Here is a 10,330-nt window from a genome sequence, read left to right as displayed (position 1 = left end):
CTTTCCTCTCTTCCTTCTTCTCACATCGAGACCTTCTCGATCATCGAGCACTTCATCCACACAAAACTTCAACAGAAAACTCGGTAAGATCCGTTAGTATAATAAAGCAAATCACTACTCTAAGTACTGTTGCAAACCAATTCATATTTTATTTTTGCATTGTGTCTACTGTAATATAACTTCTTCATGGCTTAATTCACTGATATAAATCGATAGTTTCATCAAAACAAGCAAACTATGCATCAAAAACAGAATCTGTCTAAAACAGAACAGTCTGTAATAATCTGAACATTCACCATACTTATGATACTTGAAAAATTCTGCAAAAATTAGGAAAAATAAAAAATTTGTATGGGGAGACAGTGCAAAAAGAATCCGAACCATTTGACGTTCCAGCAAAAAATGTAAAATCGCGCACTACAACCAAAGTTTCTGTCCTGCACCATACAAACCATCAAGCAAATGTAAACATCCTAAAGGCAACCTTGGCACATTATTTTTATTTCTAAACTTTATAAAAGCACACAACATAAATAAATGACTCTCTAAAACTTTTGGGTTGTCTTCCTGGCAGCGCTTTCTTTAAAGTCATTAAGCTAGGCATATAGTGCTCAAGTAATGAATCCACCCGGATCCCAAGGTATATCAAAGCCAATTTTAATTAAGAATGATTTAGCATTTATTAGTGAGCACAAAGTAACATATATCATGTAACAACGAAGTCTAACTCTCTTCCTATGCATCGGCATGTCATAAAAGAACAATTCATGCACGCATAGTAAAGGCCAATGCATAGTATAAATAGTTTCTTGTAATTTTATCATATTGGAAACATAGAGAGGTGGAGATATAGTTCCTCTTTCATAATAATTGCAATTAGGAGCATCATGCACATGCATATTATATCTATCAAAATCATCATGTGTAGTAGTAAAAGGCAACCCATCAATATAATCCTTAATAAGGGCAAACTTCTCCGATATAGTGTAGTTGGGAGAATTTAAAAAGATAATAGGACTATCATGCGTGGGTGCAATAGCAACAATTTCATGTTTAACATAAGGAACTATAGCAAGTTCATATCCATAAGCATAATTCATATTGGCATCTTGGCCACAAGCATCATCAAAAAGGGATATTTCAAAAGAATCCAAGGGATCATAACACTCATCATAGCAATCATCCTTCGGTAAGCACGAAGGGGAATTAAACAATGTATGAGTTGAAGAGTTACTCTCATTAGAAGGTGGGCACGGGTGATCAATGCGCTCTTCCTCCTTTTGTTCTTCGCTCTCTTCCTCATCTTTTTCATCCAATGAGCTCACAGTTTCATCAATTTCTTCTTCCATGGACTCCTGTAAAATATTAGTCTCTTCTTGGACAGCGGAGACTTTCTTAATAAGCGTATTAATTTCGTAATTGTATTCATAATTCTCATAACAATATTTCAGGATAGCTAAATTTTCAGATCTATAAACAGCATCATCAAAATCTTCAAACTCTTTACACATAGATTCAATTTCATAAGCACCCATAAAAGCAACAAATTCTTCTATTTGTTCCACATCATAGTAATCATATATACCATTAGCATAAGAAGCTAAGGTTTTATTATCATTGAATTTGCATGAAAAGGGAAGGTGTGGAGCCTTCATCCTAGAGCAATAAGTATAATCATAACTCGTGCATAATTGCCAAGTATACCACTTCAATATATGAATTTGATCCCATAATAGTTTCCCTTTTTGTGTCAAGCAATAATCCCTAAAGTATTCATGTTGATCCAACGTTACTCCCATTACATAATTAAATGGGGTTTTCTCAGGATTATTAAAGTAGTACATAATATCTTTCACATAACCAGCATCGAGGGTTTTAGGAGGTTCCCCATCTCCATGAGCAGAAAGTACACCTAATTTTTTTGGTATTTCGTGTTCCATATCCATAACTAAAGATAGAGAACAACTAAGAAGAGCAAATAAAAATTACTTAGTGATAAAGCAAACAAGCACACACGAGAATATTCACCCCACGCTATTGCTCGCCGGCAACGGCACCAGAAAAAGGTCTTGATAACCCACAAGTATAGGGGATCAATTGTAGCCTCTTTCGATAAGTAAGAGTGTCGAACCCAACGAGGAGCTAAAGGCAGAACAAATATTCCCTCAAGTTCTATCGACCACCGATACAACTCTACGCACGCTTGATGTTCGCTTTACCTAGAACAAGTGTGAAACTAGAAGTACTTTGTAGGTGTTGTTGGATAGGTATGCAAGATAATAAAGAGCAAGTAAATAAAAAGTAGGGGCTGTTTAGATAAAGACACAACTAAGTTAGGTTTAGTAGAGAGTTTGTTGTTACGAGAAAGTTATTTGTCCCTAGGCAATCGATAACTAGACCGGTAATCATTATTACAATTTTATATGAGGGAGAGGCATAAGCTAACATACTTTCTCTACTTGGATCATATGCACTTATGATTGGAACTCTAGCAATCATACGCAACTACTAAAGATTCATTAAGGTAAAACCCAACCATAGCATTAAAGCATCAAGTCCCCTTTATCCCATACGCAAACAACCTACTTACTCGGGTATGTGCTTCTGTCACTCACGCCACCCACCATAAGCAAATCATGAACATATTGCAAACCCTACAGCGGGGATCCCTCACGCTTGCGCGACACGGAGAGCACCATAGGAAAGCACCAATAATAAAACATGCAACTCAAACCAATCGTAATCATCAAATAGCCATTAGGACAAAACGGATCTACTCAAACATCATATGATAGCCATACATCATAGGGAAATAATATATAGCGTCAAGCACCATGTTTAAGTAGAGATTACAGCGGGTAAGAGAGAGGTTACACCGCTGCATAGAGGGGGGAAGAGTTGGTGGTGAAGGCGGTGAAATTGTTGGTGAAGATGACGGTGATGATGATGGCCCCCGATGGCACTCCGGCGCCACCAGAAGCAAGGGGGAGAGTGCCCCCCTTCTTCTTCTTCTTCTTCCTTGACCTCATACCTAGATGGGAGAAGGGTTTCCCCTTTGGTCCTTGGCCTCCATGGCGTGGGAGGGGCGAGAGCCCCTCCGAGATTGGATCTGTCTCTCTGTCTCTCTCTGTTTCTGCGTTCTGTTCTGCTGCCCTTTCACCGTTTCTTTTATATCCGGGGATCCATAACTCCGATTGGAACGAAACCTTCGCCATGATTTTTTTTTTTCGAAAATTAGCTTTCTTGCGGCCGAAGAAGGGCGTCAACCGCCTTACAGGTGGGTCACGAGGGTCAGGGGCGCGCCCTAGGGGGGGTGCCCCCCTACCTCATGCCCACCTCGGACACTGGTTCGCGTTGATTTTTCCTCCAGATTTTCCAAATATTCCGAAAAGTATCTCCGTCTGTTTTTATTCCGTTTGGACTCCGTTTGATATGGATATTCTGCGAAACCAAAAATATGCAACAGACAGGAACTGGCACTAGGCACTGGATCAATATGTTAGTCCCAAAAATAGTATAAAAAGTTGCCAAAAGTATATGAAAGTTGTAGAATATTGGCATGGAACAATCAAAAATTATAGATACGACGGAGACGTATCACGCCACCTCCTGCTTAGATTGGATTGAGTCGAGGATGACCACTTGCTCCGCCTCAAATTGTGCCGCCGCCTACGCGGCTTGGGTGTGTTAACCCCACCTCCGTGTCCTCCATGCAAATCTGTTGGGCTCAACCTCCATGCCTAATGCCTCATATGCCTCCTCCTCCTCCACAATGTAAGCGACACGATGTGGCGGACATGTCTAGGCTTCCTCATATCCGCCACACATATGGGCTAAATATGACGGTTGTCGAACAACTCGGACGTTCCGACTGGCTTTGAGGGGTCGTGTTGGATGGCCATTTTGTGAGCACCCCTATCCGAAAATGGGATTTTCGATTGTAGATGCTCTTAGCCATAGACTTAGGTAGTCTCTTCGGTCTTTTATTACTTTGTAGGATTACCATATCAGAGCATCTACAGCCGGCCTCCTCAAATCCTCCTCGAACTCGGACGCGTCTGGCCAGTGACCGGACATGAGAGATAAAGAAAAAAGTGATCCAACCGGACCCCTCACCCTATATGTCCAGGATATTGGCAAACCCTGATATTGATACCAAATGTAGGGGGGTACGAGAGCTCGCGCACGCGCCCGGTTAGTTGCAACATACGATGCGGCCCATCCCAAACCATCTTTTTTCTTTCTTTATTATTTCTTTTCTTTCTTTCTCTTCATCTTCACTTAATAACATCAATCACATGCAAGTTCCCGAACATATAAGGGGGATAACAAGGAGCATGACGGCATGCATGAATGGCCCTGTTTGGTTTCACGAGTTAGAGTTAGTTTGGGTTTAGTTTAGACTCAACTAACCCAAAAATATTCAAACAGGAGGGTTAGTTTGGGTTAGATGCATCTAACTCATCCAAAAAATCTAACCCACCCAAGAGGTGCTTATTTGGGTTAGTTCTCCTTGGGACCATTAAAAAAACTTTTTCTCTCACTCTTCCCGCAGCAGATCCCTCCCCACTTCCTCGGAGCTTCTCATCCTCTCCCTCCCTCCCTCTCGCACCGTCCGTGAAGGCGACTCGCCGTATCCGCCGGTAAGCAGCACCGCCCTATCCTCCCGTTCCAACCCCCTCGTCTCCCCGCGGCCCGTCCGCCGGCCGGTAAGCAGTGGCGGCTCCTTGCGCGGACCGTCCCCGTCGACCTAGGCCAGCGCGACTCCTTGCGCAGGGACGACGGATTCGGTCAGCAGGCTGCGCGAGAGGTCAGCGCGGCTCCTTGCCGGGCGCGTCCCCGTTTGCCTCGACTAAGGCTCGCTCCGCCAAATCCGGCAGAAAATAGAGTTCAAAGTAGCCAAATGATTGAGAAAGAGTATTTATTGTTAATCTAACCCTGCCATCCAAACACCTATTTGATTAGAATTAGTTCAGGGTTGGTTCAGAATTAAAATCTAACTCTAACTTATAACTGAGTTAGAGTATCTAAACAGAACCAGTAAATAGGGGTTCCGAGTGTGTCCTTGGACTTGGAGTGCCCAAGAAAATAAAAAGACTGTCCCTTGAAAGTGTATAATTTAAGACGATGGACCACCGCCAAAAAAAAAGATGTTGCTGCTGTGCAAGCCCGGCCTTCTCCGGAGCCGACGAGAACAAACAACGTTGCTATAGTCATGTGATAGTGTGGCATGGACGTACATATGGGCGCACGAAGCGGCAGCGCGATGAGCTACGTCGTCGCCCCTTGTTGACGACGGCGACCGGTATCGCACATTCCGGCACCAAGGGGGCACACGATTTCCCCGTGAAAACGAAGGACGCTACATTGCAATCGCTCGTAGGTTCGTCCTTCTCTTTTACCACCCAGATGCACTGCATCATAAAATTCAGTCGTCAGGAAACCAACAGTTGACATCAATCAATCAGCAGCGCTGCCGCTGAGAGCTACGTAGGCGAATACTCCCTCCGTTCGAAAAAAATTGTCCCTCAAATAAATATATTTTGCATCAAATAAGTGTTAGATACATCCATTTAAGGAACTGCTTTTGTTTAAACTGTGAGAGCAAGTACAATAATATGACATAAGCAGGCCATAAGAAATAGAATATTATATCTTTACTTTTTTTAAGGAAAATATCTTTGCTCAGTTGAAGAAAAGAGAAAAGGAGAAAGAAAAGAAGCGGGCTCTTGGTTAATAACCAGCTGCAACACGAGATCCAAAACGCTTTATGAAATTTGTAAGAGAGACCAACTACTAATAAAGTAGTAGTACATATTTATAATATACTATTGTACATACCGACTATGCGGTGACTCTACTAAATGACATGACAACTTCTTATAGCCAACTGTTAGCTACTCCCTCCATTCCACAATGTAGTGTTTCCTCTATCCACGTGCTTCAACTTTGACCGTAAATTTAATTATTAAGACCGATTGCGGCGGGAGCAAAAATTATATCAGTGAATTCGTATTCGAAAGAAGTTTTTAATTATATAGTTTTTTTCTCCCGCCGCAGTTGGTCTCGTTGGTTAAATTTATAGTCAAAGTTGAACCTCGGGAAGCACGAGCACACTATATTTTGAAATGGAGGGAGTATATTATTAACAATGCTATGAGAAAGCAGATGATTGGCGCTACTGCCGACAGCTAAAGGGACGCTTGTGGAGCGTGGCCCATGCTCGAACAGGGCCAAATTAAGACACACTCCTGCACATGAAGAGAGAGATGGTACACCCCATTAATTACTACTCCTGTTACTGTTATACTGTTATAGTTGCTCTTAACTTTATCTCATTCGAATGTATGTAGACTCATTTTAACGTATTTGTTTATCTATATTTTAATACGTATGTGCTCCCTCCGTCTCATATCAAGTGTTCTCAAACAGACGTACACGGGATGGAGAAAGTGAGTTATACTCCCTTCGATTCAAAATAAGTGTCGCGGTTTTGAAATAAGTTTAGTTCATCCTTAATTCGAAACATCCTATATTTGTGAACCAAGGGCGTACAATTTTTTAGGGTGCCTCCATTGAAAAGGTTACACGAAGAGACTACTATGCACAAGGTTTCTTTGATGGAGCGCTGCTTCATCCATACATTGATGGCGACGGATCTTGACGGCGTGGCACAGTGCAGATTTGGAGTTTGATGTGGGAGGATGGACTCGCGCAGGAGGACGACGTTGTCTGGCGTCGTGGTGGCGTCGATGGCAGAGAGACCTAGCACGGTAGATGCAACATTACAGCTTTGAAGATGGACTCATGGCAGGTGGCTGCGGCGGCCTCATACCCGGCAGGTGTCCTGGTCGAGGAGTGCGCCGGACTGGTAGGTGCCCCATACCAGGCAGGCGTCCTGGTTGGGACATTAGGTCTTAGATGTTTAGGTTTGGCTGCGATGTCTGTTTGGTATTAGGCCCACGCTATCAGCGCCCCTTCATCAATTGGATAAGTGTAGCGACAGTTGTTGCTTAGATGGTGGCTTAGTCTTGCTGTTGTATGACTTTGTAAGGTCTTGTGAGAATAGGTCGTATGCATCGCCCAGATGCAGAGGCCGGGGGTCATCCTCCTTTTTAAAAAAAAAATTACAGTGAGCTTGAAAAGCTTTTTCGGCGGGATGATGGTGGAGGGAGAACGGGAGAGGCCGACTGGGCACATCCACAGCTTGGGGGTAATTTGGTGTTTTGACTCTTTTGCAAAAGTTTAGTCAAATCTGATCCTAGTTCAAAAACAATTCAAGATCTGATCCTTTTCCTACTCCCAGGGTGGATGGTGATAGGTTATATTAGCCTACCGTCGAGGCCTTTGGTAGTAAGGGTGCACGCCCTACCATAAATAATTTCAAAGTATCACACACAGTGCACCCACCTACCATCGGACACCTCGGTGGTAGGGGTGCACAGGCTACTGCCAGCTTGTTTGGCGGTAGGGCTACATTGCGCTGGTGTGGATAAGTTGCCTACCGCCGTGGGCCTCGGCAGTGCGGGTGCACAGGCTACCGCCAACCTATTTGACGATAGGACTGCATTGGGCTGACGTGGATAAGTTTCCTACCGTCAGAGGCCTTGACGGTAGGGGTGCACAGGCTACTGGCAGCCTGTTTGGCGGTAGGGCTGTATTGCGCTAATATGAATACGTTGCCTATCTCCAGGGGCCTCGGCGGTAGGTGTGCACAGGCTACCGCTAATCTGTTTGGTAGTAGGGCTGTATTGCGCTTGTTGGCCAAGAGGCTCGTGTCGAGCCTTTGCATTTTATTGCTTTGATTTATCTGGTGTTACAGGGGATACACGCACTGGTATTTATATTACCAATATTCTACCTAGTACATGTACGACTCGGTTACTGCTACAAGTTCGTGCCGGACTATACTTACCTAATCATGATTATTTCCAACAATCACCCCCCTAAGCACGATGTCCTCACTTTACAGCTTGGACGCCGATCCTTCTCCGCATCTCCGTGAACTTCTGTCGCCCTAAAGACTTGGTCAGGATGTCTGCAAGCTGATCGTCGGTGCAAATGTAGTTGACTTCAATCTTGCCTTCTTCCACGCAATCCCGTATGTAATGATACCTTATATCAATGTGCTTACTTCTGTCATGATGCACTGGATTCTTACATAGAGCAATCGTGGACTTGTTGTCAACATAAAACACCACTCCTTCCGGTTCCTTGTCAGTGAGGTCACCGAGTAGCCTTTCTAGCCACACACCTTGACCTGCCGCGGTTGCAGCTGCAATATACTCCGCTTCACAGGATGATAATGCGACCACCTTCTGCTTTTGTGATAGCCAACTCACTATGCTTCTTCCCAAGAAATATGCCACGCCCGAGGTACTTTTACGGTCGTCAATATCTCCTGCCAAGTCGCTATCATTGTAGCCAAGTAGCTCCACCATCTCCTTCCGCTTCTCTCTCAAATAGACACAACCGAAGTTAGTTGTCCCTTTGATGTACCTGAGTATTTGTTTCACAGCTGCCCAATGTTCTGTCGTGGGTGCTTCCATGAAGCGACTCACTACGCCAACGGAATAGGCCAAGTCTGGTCGTGTATTCACAAGATACCTTAGGCTTCCGACCACACTTCTATAGTCCGTTGCATCAACCGCGGGTGCTTGGCTCCTTTTGCTAAGTTTAAGTCGAGGCTCCATTGGAACATGACTTGGATTGCAGTCCTCCATGCTACAGCTTTCAAGAATCTTCTTTGCATATGCCTCCTGGCATAACGTGATTCCCTCCGGCTTTTGCTGTACCTCGATCCCGAGATAGTAAGTCAAGAGCCCTAGATCACTCATCTTGAAAAGCTCCTTCATTTGTAGCTTGAATTTAGCAATCTCCTCCTCATCTGCTCCAGTTATCAAGAGATCATCAACATAGATGCCCACTAGGAGACGATCCTTGCCTTTACCTCGCTTATACATAGCATGCTCCAGTGGACTTTTCTCAAAATCAAGAGAAACTAGTGTACGATCAAGCTTGATGTTCCACGCCCGAGGAGCTTGGCATAGCCCGTACAATGCCTTGTGTAGTTTCAACACCTTGTGCTCCTCTCCCTTTTTGATGTAACCCGGTGGTTGCTTCAAATACACTTCTTCTTTTAACTTCCCGTTCAAAAAAGCGGATTTTACATCCATGTGATGTAGCCTCCAAGATTCTTGAGCCGCGAGAGCTATAACTAGCCTCACCGATTCCATCCTTGTGACAGGAGCGAACACTTCCTCGAAGTCTACACCTTGCTCTTGCACGTATCCTTTGGCTACGAGCCTTGCCTTATGCTTCACCAAGTTTCCTTCGGCATCTTTCTTGACCTTGTACACCCACTTGAGCCCTATGATTTTATGGTCGTTGGGTGGATCCACGAGCTCCCATGTATTGTTGTCTCGGATCGATCCCAACTCCTCATCCATAGCACGACGCCAACACTCCTCCGTATTTGCCTCTTCAAATTTCGTCGGTTCCTCGACGCTAAGTAGACACTGTCGTCCTCTTCTTTTAATTTTCACCGGATTTACTTTTGGAAGTGTTTCCTTTGGATATAAATCCACCACTGGTCGAAGACGTACTGGTGTCGGCGGACGTTCCCTCGTCTCCTGTTCATTCGAAGACGAAGAACTATCCTCTGAAGCTGCCTCACTTCCGATTTCTGGCGACTGAGGTTCTTCCGAGCTGGCCGCGTGTCCACTGGACGAATTAGACGTAGCTGGTCGTGCTTTTCCTGCACGTACAGTGGGCGTACCAGCCACAATTGGTGTTTCTTCACCATCACGTGGTTGGCTTTTTGGGCCAACCTCCACACCACGTGGGCTTCCCAGCCTAGTAGACGAGCCACCTGGGCTTTGAGGGGAAAAGCCTCCTGCTGTGCTTCGCCCAGCGCCTCCTGGCGTGTCATCGGGCGCACCTGCCGTTCCTTCTCGCGCGTGAGCGTGTGACGCAGCGGGAGTAATTGGCGCGTCTCCATTTTCTGCCGCGCTGTCCGCGCCGTTTGTCGCGGCCGACGTCTCCGGTTGATCACCAATGTCTGCATGCTCATAATCATCGTAAACAACGTTGAAAATATCATTCGAAGACGGGTATACCGGCTCGGTGGAGTTTCAATTCCATGACCTTGCTTCTTCAAAGACCACGTCGCGCGTCACAACCACCTTATTGGTTGAGGGGTTGCACGCACGATACGCCTTCGTGCCTTTTTCATAGCCAACCAACACCATTGGAGTACTCCGATCCGCCAATTTGCTAGTATGTCCGGTCACTGTCTTCACATGCGCTACGCACCCGAAAGTGCGAAGAT

This window comes from Triticum dicoccoides, chromosome 6A, assembly GCF_002162155.2.
Source record: "Triticum dicoccoides isolate Atlit2015 ecotype Zavitan chromosome 6A, WEW_v2.0, whole genome shotgun sequence".
Classification (NCBI taxonomy): domain Eukaryota; kingdom Viridiplantae; phylum Streptophyta; class Magnoliopsida; order Poales; family Poaceae; genus Triticum; species Triticum dicoccoides.
The sequence above is the reverse complement of the archived record's forward strand: the minus strand, read 5'-3'. Positions refer to the sequence as shown.